We start from the raw sequence: 15,882 nt of genomic DNA, 5'->3' as shown, positions 1-15,882 counted from the left end.
TTATTTAATTTCACAGCACAACTGTTGGTAATGATGCCTATCTCCACACTGACTGGCCTATAGTGGCATGACACAAGACACACAAACATCAAAGACGAGCCGCACATGTGATGCAGTGGTGGAAGCAGCCGGGGACCCTGCTGGCATTGTGGACGACATGATGGATGCTAAGTGAGCAGCCTTACCCAGAGCTCAGTGTGGTGCAAACTGCTGCTTACATTCAGTAGTCATCTGAGTGGGCTGCTGTTTTGAGGCTTCTAAGTCTAATCAGTTCATTCACAGGCAGCACGAGCCAATTCAATACTATTTGTTTATTTCAATTTCACTCAGCAGAGCTTAAATCCACTTTACAGAAATGCCCACTTTCTTCAGTCTTGGCAACACAAGTACAAACAGGTTGGCAGTGAAGTAATAGCTAAACTTCCTGTACGTACGCCTGTGTCTCAGCTCAGAGTTTCACTCTGAAGTGTAATCTGTTGCCTGCGGTTTTACACCTCAGCTGCACGTTTCATGCGGATTAGCAAAGATGAGCATCGTCATTTTCCAAAATCCTCGATTAAATCAACACTTTACATTTCTGCAAATCATTCCACACAGAGAGGCACTGGTTTGAGATCTGAGAAGCAGGACTGTGGCAGGAACATCAGGACAAATTAGCCTAAGGAGGGTGACAGCAGCTGTCCCTGCCTTATTTCTACTGCCCATAACGGCATAGTGAGGCTGCTCAGAGGCCAGCATGACACAGTGCATTGGCAGTAGGCAGCTTTAGGTGTGCAACTGTGTGAGTGCGTTATGTGTGTTACTGCAGAAGAGCACTCATACCTGCAGATCTGCTCTACAGGAAGTCAAATCCATGAATAAAATAGGATTCGATAATCAAATACAACAGATTAGACCCATTTTAATGCTGTAAAATAAATAAGATTAGACATTGGGTGTTAGACTGTTTTAATAGCATTTCAGTATACTTCTTCCCAATCATCCGAATGCTAAGAGTTTCTTTCCAAAACAGCAGCGACAGTCAGGATGTGTTTTCGATCAATTTAAACACTGTGTGAAATAAATTATATTGTAGGTCTGGACTGCTTGTGTGGGAGGTCATGACAACATGATAACAAGTACCATTAGAGTAGTACAATTAGAGTAATTATGTTGGCCCCTGGAAAAAATTAGATATAGGTACAGTAAATCTTGTGGCTCCCCGTGAAGACTTAAACCGACCTGTGACTTTGCAGCTCTGCTTTATTCTATTGTACTCAAGTCTACTGTAACAGTGACATAGTATCCTTATGCCATCTGTACCAGTAGGCAGTGCCAGGATGAAGCTCCCGTTAAACCCAGATGGCAGCACTGGGATTCTCCAAGATCGACTGAGTTTGACAACAGTCTGCGAGAAACCAGGAAGCCAGCCAGCCCGTCACCCTGTCACTCAGCTAGTCATCTTCTTCTGTCTAGCCCTTCTTTTTTCCTTTCCCACTACACATCCACTTTAACTCCATGTCAGTCCTTTAAGTATTTGGTTAAATAGCTTAAAATGTTCAGGGTCTAAAAAAAAAAAATTCAGCTGGGACTGCATTTTGTTGCCTGGCAACAACAGATACCAAATATAGAGGCTTTTTAGATAATTTTGTTTTCAAAAGAGGACATCCTACAATAAAGAAGTCTACTTTTAGAACACGGATGACAGCACAAATGGAAAAACATTTTAAAAACACAGTACAGTCTACTGCTGAAAGGATGGTGAGCAGCTCCTCTTTTGAGACTCAAGCCACTGATTATGTACTCGTGCAGCTGAAGAAATAAAAATAAAGTGAAAATGTTATTTTTATTCTCCATTATTTAATACAACATGGTCAACTTTGAGGTATTATATACTCCTTACAAGTGAAACATTGCAAAATATTTACTGTTTCCTTTTGATGACTATGGCTTATAGGGGCGACTGCGGCTCAGGGGGTTGGGAATCGCATCTGTAACCGGAAGGTCGCCAGTTCGATCCCTGGGCTCTCTGTCCTGGTCGTTGTGTCCTTGGGCAAGACACTTTACCCTACTTGCCTACTGGTGATGGCCAGAGGGGCCGATGGCGCGATATGGCAGCCTCGCTTCTGTCAGTCTGCCCCAGGGCAGCTGTGGCTACAACTGTAGCTTGCCTCCACTGTTGTATGAATGTGAGAGTGAATGAATAGTGGTATTGTAAAGCGCTTTGGGTGCCTTGAAAAGCGCTATATAAATCCAATCCATTATTATTATAGCTCATGAAAGTCACACACATACATCAGAAAAGTACTTTTGTTTATAAACGCAGTACTTTACCGTGAATTACTATATCGGTGCATGGTGGCATAGAGGTGATCAACTTGTGGCAATGTGGAGGTGTTATTTAAGCCCAGGCTGCTTTGATAGCCACCTTCAACTCATTTCTTTTAGGTCAAGGTCACTCGAGGGCAATATCTGTCTGCTGATAGTAATATCATGGTCAGCAAACCCTTTGGTCGTAATGTTGGTGCTGTGGGGAGGTGTTGCGTCCTGCTGGAAAAGCAAAATCGTCACCTCCATAACGTTTTGTCAGCAGATGGAAGCATGAAGTGCACTAAAATCTCCCAGTAGCTGGGTAGCTTTGGACCAACCACCACCAAAACCAGAACCCCAAAACATCAGAGGCCCCTGAACCTTCACACTGGACCTTAAACACCTTGGAGTCTATGCCTCTCCACGCTTGGTCCATACTCTTAGACATTCATTTCCAATGAAGTTTCCCATTTTCAATTTCCAAATGAAATATAAAATTTAGTTTTATGTGAATAAATGACTTTGAACCACTGAGTAACAATCCTGTTCTTGTGCCTTTTCCCAGATAGATGCTTCTGACGGTGTTTGTGACTCAGGCCTGGCTTGATATCAGGAATCTGACCGTTGTACAGTAGCACCTTTCCTGAGGCCCCACGTTTGTTGTGGCCCCCCAGGCCTTAGTCCACTCCTTCTGAAGCTCTCCCAAGTTCTTCAATCGACTTTCCTTGACAATACTCTCAAAGCTTTGGTTATCTTTGTTGCTTGAGCACCTGTTACTACGAGGACGCTGTTCCCATCAACATTCCAGCAATATGCTTCCATACAGCACTCTGCAAACAGCCAGCCTTTGCAGGAATGACCTCCTGTGGCTTACTCTCAGAAGGGAGGAGGGTGTTAAAGATTGTCATGGCAACTGTCAAGTCAGCAGTCTTCCCCACAATTGTTGCATGAGATATACAGTATCTCTCGTATGTTTGCTTCTCAAGGTAAAAGCTTAACACACTAGCTTTGCATTGCCTTTAAAACACAGAGATAAGCAACGGTCAGTTTTTGGCCTATTGACTGTCAGAACCTAAATGCATCACTACTACAAGTACAAGTACAATAGCCTTGTTTCACATCTGGAACCACATCTGGGGTCACATCTGAATCACTGCATAATCTGAAATTGATAACAGTTCAAATAGATTGGACAAATATAATAAAAACAGAAATAGAGGCAATCAATCAGACCTTACTGGGTACGGTTTCATTTTAAATTTCTACATCTATAAAATGATATAACAACTCTAACATTTCTTTACTCTATAAAGGAAATCAGGTATGGATACATAACCAATTACAAAAGCAAATGAACAAAGCAAACTAAAAAAGCTCCAGATGAAAAATGGATAATGCAAAATGTGTACATGCACTGACTGTACAGTATGTGCAGCCTGCTGCAGTTGCTTTTTTAGTTTGCTTTATTTTTCCATTTATTTCATCTGTGTGTTTCTTTTTTATTTCTTTTTTTTTCTCAGTTATTGCTTGTGATCATTGTGAGCTGTTACATCCTGGAAATGATTTGGGGGTTTTTCCCTTAAAAAAAACACGTTAATACTTGCTCCAGACAAAAGAGACTAGAAAGATGGAGACACAAGCTCCATTTCTTCATAGCGAATGGGAGCGCTGGAGAGGAGTGAAGATCACTGCTTAAAAGTCCAGTTGTCAATAGGAACATCAAGATCATACTGATTAGCTGCCAGACAGCAATAATATCTCAAATGTGCTGTGCTGACCATCTCTGCAAAACAAGGTGAGAAGGGTTTTAAAACCACCCAAAGTTGTTCAAGGCATGTGCCCATCAGCTGGGTATCAAGTATCTCTTTAACCTCACATCTGTCCCTGTGTTTTAACACAAAGGGACAGATGTGAGCACTTCCTTAACACTTCCTTCCTTCCTTCCTTCCTTGCTGTGAAGAAGAATAATGTGCAGTAAAACAGAGAAGTTAGAGGAGGCTATGTCCAGTAAGTATGTGGCACCATGTTGAGGATGTTTGAGTTTATGGTGGTCACAAGAAAACAAATTGGCCTACTGAGGTAAAACCTGAGGATGAATGACATCAATCACACAAATGGGGGTAGATCTTGACAGTCTGCATCATAAAAAAGGACATTATCAAGACTTTTGGATGTATATAGCGTCCAGTTAAGACCTCACACAGTCACATAGACCAGCTGGCGGCCTTCTGGCAACCTCCGGTCACTAGAGGAAAATTGGGATTCCCCACCATTTGGTAGTGGTTGCTGGCTTTAACCAAGTGAAATCAGTCACAAAGAGATGCATCAGAAATGTCCTTCTGATTGCTTCGGTCACGGGGAAATTATTGCTGCAACCACCAAATTTCAAAACGCACACTTTTCCCTAGCAACCTGTGAGTCCCTAGTAACCTGGGTCACTGTTACTAGGGTTACTAGAGGAGTCGCCAGGCGTGCATGCATGGAGATCTAGCAATCAGTTTCACAGTGAGTGCCAGCAACCTTCAGCAACTGCTGACCATCCAGTCAGGGAATACACATTTTTCCGGTGGTTACCAGATGGTCACAGACTGGCGGCTAAGCTAGTCAAGCAGTTCCAGCCAAAAGGTGGATAAATAAACCACTTAACTTCAGATACTTCATACAAGGAAGTCCTTCCTATAGGCATCCATTTATATAATTTGTCTTGTTAACAGTTTTTTTATTTTTACTTTATGTCAGCCCGACTTTCTAAAACAGGAGAAAAAAAAAAAGAGTGCATGAACGTCTCTGTAGTTTGCAAATACAAGAAGAGTATCCTTCAGTTGGAGACAAAATGTTTTAAAACTGTAAAAGATAAAACATTGTAGTCAAAAACCTGAAGTGGCATCTCTGGATATATATTTTTACTGTAACATTTAAAAGTCATTTTAGACCCAAGTTTTCACAAGGGGTTATTTGGAAAGGTTACAGAAAGCTTGCTTTCAAATAACTCAGAGGAAATGTCAGTTTTAAAGAAAATAAATGAGAGATGCTGCATTTTGTACCCAGTGTAATACTTTGGTGGGCCAAACTCAGTATGAGAGCCAATTTCTGCACACAGGTCCTATTTCAGGCACTTTGGATTCAACTGATTTTGCCCACAGGGGTTATTTTGGGGCACCCTGGTTTAGAAAGCCACACACGCATCTGCTATAAACATACATCACAAAGCTGTACATTTAGATAGCTTGCCTATTTTTTGGCACTAGATTGCAGCTCCTTAAACACCTTGAGTTTATTCTAAGAGTGCTATCCACAAATAATACAATAGTGCCCATAATAACACAATGGCAGGATTCCCAGCTCTGTTGATACAGTAGATTTATCAGTGGTGTCCAAACTCTGGCTCTAATGAATTACACAAAGTGGACATGGATTTCTTATTGCAGCGCTGGGTCATATCTACAAAACTGTGGACTATTACATCTTTCTAAGGATCAGTTTGTGCCTTGAGAGTACCAGTTATCTTACTTTAAAGTCACAGTTTTGAGTCAAGGTGACAGTAGGTGTTCTAAATATGACAGTAAATTCCTGGCAACTGGAAGCTGGGAATTTACTGTTAAACTGCTCACAGCATTATTACTGCATTTTCATTTACATCATGGTTACATTTTCTTATTCACCAGGCCTATAGACCTGTATTTTCATTTATACCGTTACTACTTATTAATGTTTTCATTTTCCACATTGTTACTTTTTGTCATTTACAATATTATTATTGTATTTTAAATGTATAGTATTACAGTATGAGTACTGTTTTTCAGTTACAAAGTAACATTATGGTTTTCTGATGCAATTACAGCAAAGAAAAATTAAAGTTATGAACTTATTTTGCCACTTTGCCTTTTACAATACTGTATTATGTGTATGGTGTATACATAATACAGTATCTTATTATATGTCCACATCACAATACTGCTTAAATGAGTAAAAATCAGTTACGGTGCAGGTTTAGATTCATGGTAAGCAAAGCATACTATTTGTTTTTTTAACATAATTTATGATGGCTGAGATTAGGATTGTGGGTAATAATAGTCTTGGTAAATGTAGTGATATAAACATGTGCGCCTCAATGGATAACCATTAAGCTAATTGTACTATTAGAACCATATTCATAAGCAACTTGAGAAAATGAGTTTGTTCAACATGCAAAAACATAACTGCATCCCAGAGAGACAATATGAGCATGTGATGGGACCCTGCAGGTAGCAGGATGCCATGCTGTGAACGAACAGCCTCGCGCCGAGCCAGCGAGAAGACTTGGGTCATTAAATCGCTGAAGCCTCCACAGTTGCTTCCTGTTAAGACAGTCGCTAAGTTAATGTTGCCAAGCAACACAAATACAGTGAGAGCCAGAAGGGAGATATTTAACCAAATTCACTGGAAAAAAAAGGGAAAAAAAGAGACTTTGGGTGACATTGTGAGGTTTGGATTTCAGAGAAATTGTAATTGAGGATATCTGGGTCAGATACATCATTTCTAGGACTAAGCCCAAGCACGGGCAGAAGTCTCCAGCAGCAGGAGACAAATCTAGTCCCTTCTTAAAAATGTTATGCCCCATAGATAAATATATATTCCGTACTACTAAACACAAACAGATATCTAATACTGTAATAATACTACATACATTGCTGTCACTCAAATTCTAAAGCAAACATATGATAAGAAGAGGTCTGCCTTAGCCCCACACCTGTAAATCTGCATTTGTCCCTCACTCAACTACACTTTGGAAGGCTAGTCCATGACTGAACCTGAAATGACCAGGTCTATATCTCTGCTTTTTGCAGGAACCAAATTGTGGTGCATAAAGCAATTTTTAATAATGGAAGGGGAGACTTACCAAAGTTATTACCAGTGTTGGGACTAATGCGTTATTAAGTAACGCGTTACAGTAACTACGTTATTATTGTGGTAACGAGCACGGTAACTAGTTATTATGCCAAAATCAGGAACGCGTTACTCATTACTGGGATTTAGATAGGGTCGTTACTCGTTACTTCGTGTGGTGGCTATCGCGGAGCTTCCACAGATTCAGTAACATTAGCAAGTGGTGGAGGCCAGCAGGTGGATGAAGGAAAAGGGAGGCAGAAGGAAAAGAGACCCGAGGCGGCCGCCGGTCCAAGTGTGAACTGAACTTCAGGTAAGAAGTTATGACCTGCAGTCTCTCTGGGTCAGATATAAACCAAGTTTAGGTGGAGTTTATTTTCGTTATTCTGACTTTTTCCGTACTGCGTGCTAGCTAGCATGACGGAGTTTCTATACAGCTGGGTGGGTGCTATGAAGTTAATGATGTTGAACTTTATTTTGTTCATAAGTTATTAGAGTTGCCAACCGTCCCGTCTGGTATTCAGAGAAAATATTAAGCGTTTCTTCTTGAGGTGAAAAGGAACAGTTTGTCCCGTAATCCAGCTACAATGAAAAAGACACAAAGCTGGAGTTATTCTGTGTCTTTGCTGCACAGCTGCCTCTTCTTCTTTCATTCTCCCCCCTCCCTCTCCCGTTTCTACTTCAATCATGAAAACTGATCAATGATCAGCTGATCGTCTCTCGTGTTTGTTTATCGCCCACTTTGCGCCGAAAGAGGAAACCAGCGGATGTCGCGCTAAACAACAGCAGCACGTTTAAGCTTGATCAGCTATTGTTAGAGTTTATTTAATATTAATTTCTAGTATCAGCTGATGTTTGCTGGAGCCACAGCTGTAAACCTGCTGGTCATGATATGGTTTGGTTATCTGGTGAGAGGGAAACATGAAGATGAAACCAGGAGATGTCCTTACTGAATCATCAGAGCTGAACAGGTGATGGAGAAACAGGTTTACCTTTTAGGTGACATGAATGAGTTGAAGGGAAGTTATGAACTGTTTCTGAGAGACAAATAACCCCAGGATCCTTTTTTAGGTAGCTGACAGCTGGTAACTGTGCAGGGGCGGATCTAGCAAAGTGTTGCCAGGGGGCCAGGTAGGGCATTAACAGGGAAAGGGGGGCACAAAGAAATACTTTTCTTTCTTATTCTCATTTAAAATGTCTAGCTTTTAAAAAATAATTATCTGAATCTTACAACAAACGATTGATAGATTGATGCATATATACCATCAAAACAGTGTACATCACTGTCACAACAGTGTTTATTTTCATTCAAAGGCTTTATGATTTTTCCTATAATGGTGGGCCGGTCTCTAGTCAAAACGCCCGGTTTCTATGGAAACACTGTTTTATCAATCACAGTTTTTTTTCTCTGCTGCCTTGTGCACAGTGCCCATTTCTGTCTCTATTGTAAGCCTTAAGATCTGTTAGGTATTACGTGTGGGATGAGACCAAGTTTTAGTCTGTTCCCACTGAGATGACTAATTGATTGGCTGGCTGACCAGCAGGCTGAACGACTCACTAACAGTGGAGAGAGACGGAGAAGACGGGGGAATACACAGGATTATAGGACGGGCAGGAGAAGCAGAAAATAGTTTGTGGTGTTGTACAGTTGTATAGGGCTTACATTGACTGACTGTGACAGTTTGCAAGAAAGAAGGTTGAACGACATGTGACGTGCTGTGCAGATTAGACGTCCTTGCAAGAATCAGTGCTCGGCAGCCTGCAGAGCATCCACAAACGCCAGCTTTAACCTTTCACATGTAGAACTGCTTATTTTCTTGTTTGTTATTTATCCTCCAAAAAGCCACATCTCTTTAATGTCCTTTCACTCTGCCTGGTTTTCTGAATCTTAGAGTACACTCAGTCTCTCTCTACTGCATTATGCCATATATGGCATTTTGTGAATGGGTGTTGCTAGGTAACTGCAGTGCAGTAAAGCGTGGCAACTTGATTCTTGTGTTTAGGATGATTAAGGTTTAAAACAAGTGTTTTAAGTAGTGGAACTACAGAGGTACCTAGAAGAATTATGAATATAGGAGCCATGTGAGTTTAACTTTTCTTGACTACAAGGACTCTTCAGTATTGAACTCAAAATTGCGTTTGCTGGCTTGTTGTCATTTAGTTCTGCGGGTAGCCTTCAAGCTGACATTCATCTCATCCGCCTCTTCACTGCAAAGGTCATGGAAAGTGAGCAGCGATTAGCCAGAGCAGTGCTGTGGAAATAAACTCTCCAGATTGTTCAAGTTTGAAAGCTCCTGCGGTCCGATATCAGAGACTCTGAATCCTCTGGGAGCAGCTTTGACACCTGACAGAACAGTATAAGGAAAAATGGTGCACTGCTTGCAACCAACATGTGGAACAGCTGAGCGCACACTGACGGATGAGAGCATCCGAGTCTGCAGTCTCCACCTCCTCATGCTGGATGGCGACAGAGGATGGCAGCTCCAGTCGTTCCAACACTGAGCTGCAGGTGGGTGCAGTAACTCGGTTCCAGATCTGTACTCCTCTTCACTGATCCTCTCATGGGTGGCTGTAATATTCTTTTCAAGCTTGCTTTTTTTTTAGACAGGGACCACATGCAGGAAATTCTGCAGTTCTTCAGGTCGGAGCTATGTAGCCAGATCTTTATTTTTACTTTATGCAATTAAAGGAAAAAAGTGCTAAATAAAAGCAAATAAAAGTGCATGATAACTGTTTTTAAGTATAAATGAGGAAGGAGTTTTTAGGTTCAGTCTTTCTTAGACACATCCATCTACCCCAACCAAATCCCTGCCCACTAAAACCATCTTGCAGGACTTAAATTTACTGATCTTGCATTGAAATTTGTGTCTCACTGGCAAGGTGGTCAAGCATTGGCCTTGACAGTTTGCATATGACTGGAGAGCGTTAGCAGTTAGCCAACTGCCCTGTGTTGTCAGAAAATGTTCAAGTAATAATGCATCACTTTCTATTGTATTTTGATTGGAGGGAAGATTTAAAATTGGGCTTGCCCCATAGGATTATCTGGTTTCTAAGTGAGCCACAGCGCTCTTGGTAATAGCTGCTCTGCACAATCAGCAACTTTTGTGGCTCTAAAATGATGCCAAAGCAACACTTCCTGAAAATACAGATCCTCAACTGAGGCTTGAAGCAGAAGCAGAGGCAATATAAGAGAAAGACTTGGCACTCAAAGGATCCTGAAGTGAAATACATGGGAGAATTCTGCAACAGTGGAAGAAAAAAATTCAGCAAATCTTTTAAGCATTTCTGATTAGACTGGAAAGTGATTCTTTATATATATCTTTTTCTGTAGCGCTGGTGCCTTTTGGAGCATTTTCAATGCAATTACATGACAAATGATGTGGCTTGCTGTGAAGTAATGTCCTAACATCCTGTCAAAGAAGTCTTTGCTCCATTGTCAATGAGTTAAATTCAAGAGTTTTATTTGTAAGTCATTTAGTACTAAAAAGTAATTGAGTTTGTGTAATGAACCCATTCAGTCCATTGTTAGAGCTTGCTAATCAAACTCACAAGTGTTGCAAGTTTTAACTGATAATTAAGCACTCCAACCTGTCCAAATATACTGAACTCATGGTTAAAAAGGGATAGTCCTATAGATTGTATATTAAAGATGGACATAACCACAGTTATAACACCCATTTATTAGTGAAGTCCTGTTTTTAAGCCTCATGCTAAGCAGTTTTCCTGTCACCATTATTGAAACCAGAAATCACAAACATGGGGTGGAGCTGACTGTAGCACTGAGGGTTACTGCACAGTCACATACTGTCAGTCACATAGTACGGTATATCCAACACTAATGACCATCTTGGTGTTTTGAAAACAGATGTGATGAGCAAGCCTGATACACACTGCTTTTCAAATTATTTGATTTGATTTGATATACCTTTATTAGTCCCACAAGGGGAAATTTCATAATGCAAAGGATATATGTTACTGACTTTCCTATATATTCAATTCAAATGACAGTCAGTGTACTTTTCAAGTCATCAACTGCACAATTCAAATTTTATTGAACAAACCTCCCATTGATAGCTGTGGTTTTGCACAAATAAAAAAACCCCTCAAAATGCACTGAGTTTTAAAACATTTTATTGGTTGTAATGAACTAAAAATGGTCATCCATCCATCCATCCATCCATCCATCCATCCATCCATCCATCAGGACCATCCAGGGTTGCACAGCCTTCCTCAGCTTGAAAATTACTCTTGATGTATTTCCGGGCCTACTGGAACCATTCCTGCTTGTGAGTATAGGTTAGATGGTGGCCGAATGGTAGGTTCATGCACAACTGCAAGCCTCTGGAGCATCCTACAGCTTGAGGTTTTCGGTACTACCAGCAGCTTCAATTACCTGCTTGCTGCTTTGTAATGGCATTTTAGCAGCTGTTCTGTGAATCTGATGAATTTGTCTGGCAGAAACCTTCATCTCTATGCCTTAGTCTGCACGAACCCGTATGTGCTCTGACTCAGCCACAAGTTTCTTCATAGTACAATGATCACGTTTAAGTTTTCATATAATACCTAATGTTTTCAGACCTCTTCCAAGGTATTACACTATTCATCACATATCTGCAGCACAGACCCTTTTACTTTACCATATTACTTGAAACCTGTGGCATGCTTAATGATGTGGAACATCCTTCTTAACTAGTTTTCATTTTATTGGACTCATCCCCTTCCAAACTAATTATGACAGCTGTCTGAGATTGATATCAGTGATCCACAGAGCCGAGAGACATGAGTTTAACTGAACACAAAAACATTTATGACACTAAAATCTTATTTGCATAGTAATTTGGAACGCTTTCTAACTCGTAACAATGCCCATATTTTAGATCATGTACATTATGCTTAACTCAGTAACATCTGAAGCCAGAGCCCACAAATTCATCCAGAAAGCAGGGACTTGCCTCCTGTGGGCTACTAGGTGTTTACCCAGCTTCATCCATCTTTTCATTACAGTCTACAGGGAGTGCAGAATTATTAGGCAAGTTGTATTTTTGAGGAATAATGTTATTATTGAACAACAACCATGTTCTCAATGAACCCAAAAACCCATTAATATCAAAGCTGAATGTTTTTGGAAGTAGTTTTTAGTTTGTTTTTAGTTTTAGCTATTTTAGGGGGATATCTGTGTGTGCAGGTGACTATTACTGTGCATAATTATTAGGCAACTTAACAAAAAACAAATATATACCCATTTCAATTATTTATTTTTACCAGTGAAACCAATATAACATCTCCACATTCACAAATATACATTTCTGACATCCAAAAACAAAACAAAAACAAATCAGCGACCAATATAGCCACCTTTCTTTGCAAGGACACTCAAAAGCCTGCCATCCATGGATTCTGTCAGTGTTTTGATCTGTTCACCATCAACATTGCGTGCAGCAGCAACCACAGCCTCCCAGACACTGTTCAGAGAGGTGTACTGTTTTCCCTCCTTGTAAATCTCACATTTGATGATGGACCACAGGTTCTCAATGGGGTTCAGATCAGGTGAACAAGGAGGCCATGTCATTAGTTTGTCTTCTTTTATACCCTTTCTTGCCAGCCACGCTGTGGAGTACTTGGACGCGTGTGATGGAGCATTGTCCTGCATGAAAATCATGTTTTTCTTGAAGGATGCAGACTTCTTCCTGTACCGCTGCTTGAAGAAGGTGTCTTCCAGAAACTGGCAGTAGGACTGGGAGTTGAGCTTGACTCCATCCTCAACCCGAAAAGGCCCCACAAGCTCATCTTTGATGATACCAGCCCAAACCAGTGATGTTGCAGCTTGACTTTTCTCAGTTCATGGGCAGTTAATTTGCGCCTTGGTTTTTCCACACGATTCTTGCAACCCTGTTGCCTATTTTGAATGAAACGCTTGATTGTTCGATGATCACGCTTCAGAAGCTTTGCAATTTTGAGACTGCTGCATCCCTCTGCAAGATATCTCACTATTTTTGACCTTTCTGAGCCTGTCAAGTCCTTCTTTTGACCCATTTTGCCAAAGGAAAGGAAGTTGCTTAATAATTATGCACACCTGATATGGTGTTGATGTCATTAGACCACACCCCTTCTTATTACAGAGTTGCACATCACCTAATATGCTTAATTGGTAGTAGGCTTTCGAGCCTATACAGCTTGGAGTAAGACAACATGCATTAAGAGGATGATGTGGACAAAATACTCATTTGCCTAATAATTCTGCACTCCCTGTATGTATGGATTACTAATTCACATGACCATCTACTTTGTTCATGTCATCGTAGGCTTTGTCACTCAAATATGAGCGTATTTATCACATAACTATAATATTTTGCCTTTTGCCTCTCTGGCATTTTTACTGCAATCCAGCATGTCATCATTCACTAGTGTAATTGCCATTTTCTAGTCTGAGAAACATGTCACACCTGTTTGACTTTCAGAGTCAGCCAGCTGTCCAGCGAATGGACAGGGTCCTGATGGACTGTGGTTAATGACAGACACGATCACAGTCAAAGATCAGGAACTCATCCTGTCATTGTAGTCTGCTCTTGTTTCATAGTCACCGTTTCTTCACTAATTTCCTTGTTTTCCTGTTATCTGTTTTGTGATTTTTTTTGCACTTTTTCCATTGTGTTTTTTTCACATTGTCAGCACAGAGCAAACAGAGTTAGATACAACAGAGAGAAGGAGGCCCACAGATGTAAGCCTTCAAGCTGAAGCAAATCTGTCTGTGTGTGCTAACAATGTTAGGTTAATTGGACTTTTGTCAAAAAATGTCTCTTGCACTGACCAGATTCAGTTAAAGGGATTTGTTGTAAACAGAAGAGAAGCTCTTTTCCGTATGTCTACATGTTTCTGGGATACTTCACCTTTGTTATGTTTGTCTTTCTGCTGGTACCTCTGCTATTCCTCTCCCTTCTGTATGTTTAATGTGTACACCAAAAAACAGAGTCACATTAGCGCTGGATAGATAGCTAGATGGACGATGAATTTCTGGATTTGTTTCTCCTCCTCGCACTTTATCTCACACTTTCTGCCTCTCACTCTCTCCATGCCTCCTCTCCTTCTCACTTGCGTCAGCATTCTGCCTGCTGATGAATATATGAATGAGATTAAAACAGTGACACACACACACACACACACACACACACACACACACACACACACACACACACACACACACACACACACACAAATACATACTCTTTTCCCTCGCCAGCACATAGGTTCCTCCACACAGGGGCATAAGCATTTCACCGTTTAGACATTTTTTTCTGGTATGAGTCTCTTAAAGCCTCCATCGCTGTAGTTATTTTAGTTTACAATGACCTTAAACTGACAGCATTTATTTTAAGAAACATGCCGAGCGAAAGCCATTTAATGATGATGCAGCCTTCCACTCAGGAGACACAAGTGCTGTACTTTGATTTGTCACTTTAAATCAGCTCAGAGCAACTACAGCATGAAGTAAATGCTGCAGCTAACAAGCACTTTTTACAGTTTTTCTTTTTCTTTTTTAACGAGAATCTATCCTCCCGTGTTTACAATCAAGGTGGGGTGGTCTTGCTGCATGGAAAGCACACATTAGTTATGTGTATCATAAACTGTTTGTCAGACCCAAGAGGTATAAGTCGCTCTTAACTCCAGGACTCAGAGGGACAGATGAAGGATTAGAAACAAAGCTGGGGGATGGATAGAAGTAACAGATGAAAGCTTCAGGAGAAGTTCCAAAAAAAAGAAAGAGTAGGGAACTGCTGCGAGGCAAAAATGGATGAAGTGCAGGCCTTAAAGTTGGCCCACCCTCCTTTTGTATCTTTCGCATTGCTTGTCTTTCTTTTCTTCCTCAGTCTTTCTCTCACTTCACCATAGGCTCTCTGTTTCTATGGCGACCATTCCTGCCATCACAGAGGAAGGAAAAGATACCTGAGGATAGGAAGCGAAGACAGCTGAGGAGCAAACAAACAGATGAAGACGGATGGATGAATGCATTGAGTTCTAGACTTCAGACTGTGATAATAATAATACAACAATAATACAATGTGCTGACCAGATCAAAACAGGATAGCTGGAGATGAAAGGAAATGAGCACATTTGCTTTCTTCCGAGAGTTAAATGACAAGATAGACTTCAAGTCAGTCTAATAAATATCAGTAACATTAGTTTAAAAGGGTCACAGGCTACCATTTCATGAGGTAACAGGACGGATTTATTGGCCAGATATAATGACAAAACTTTTTGACTTTTATTAATAAATAAATTAATAAAATTCCTTTACTAAACCACAAATCTTAATAATTTAACAACTCCCTGTGTACCTATATAAGCTTATGTAACCATGCAACAGCTAACGCAAGCACTACACTGTCTCTACACAAGAGGTTCCTTTGAGCCTCTCTTTTTTTTTAAGTTGTTCTCACGCATGTCTAGTAGAACAGACACACTCCTACTTAAATCAATACAACTGTCTATCCCGTCTCTAAGTCTGACGTCCATTAGCCGCTTGCAGGTCCAAACTCCTCTTCAGGTCCAAAGTCAAATGAACACTGCAGCATCACTGAGAGTTAAAATCTAAATTCTTTCATCTTTAATAAAATGATCAGCGTTGCTGCTCTACCAGGGGTAACACTTAAGTTTAACATCCAGGCATCCATGAAAACAGAATTCATGAAATTTAACGGAGTTAGAAGTTAGCAGCGTGTTAGCTCGCTA

Source organism: Rhamphochromis longiceps, linkage group LG17 (genome assembly GCF_057381845.1).
Source record: "Rhamphochromis longiceps isolate RC_006_pf linkage group LG17, R_longiceps_female_GT1.1, whole genome shotgun sequence".
NCBI classification, from domain to species: Eukaryota; Metazoa; Chordata; class Actinopteri; order Cichliformes; family Cichlidae; genus Rhamphochromis; species Rhamphochromis longiceps.
The sequence above is the reverse complement of the archived record's forward strand: the minus strand, read 5'-3'. Positions refer to the sequence as shown.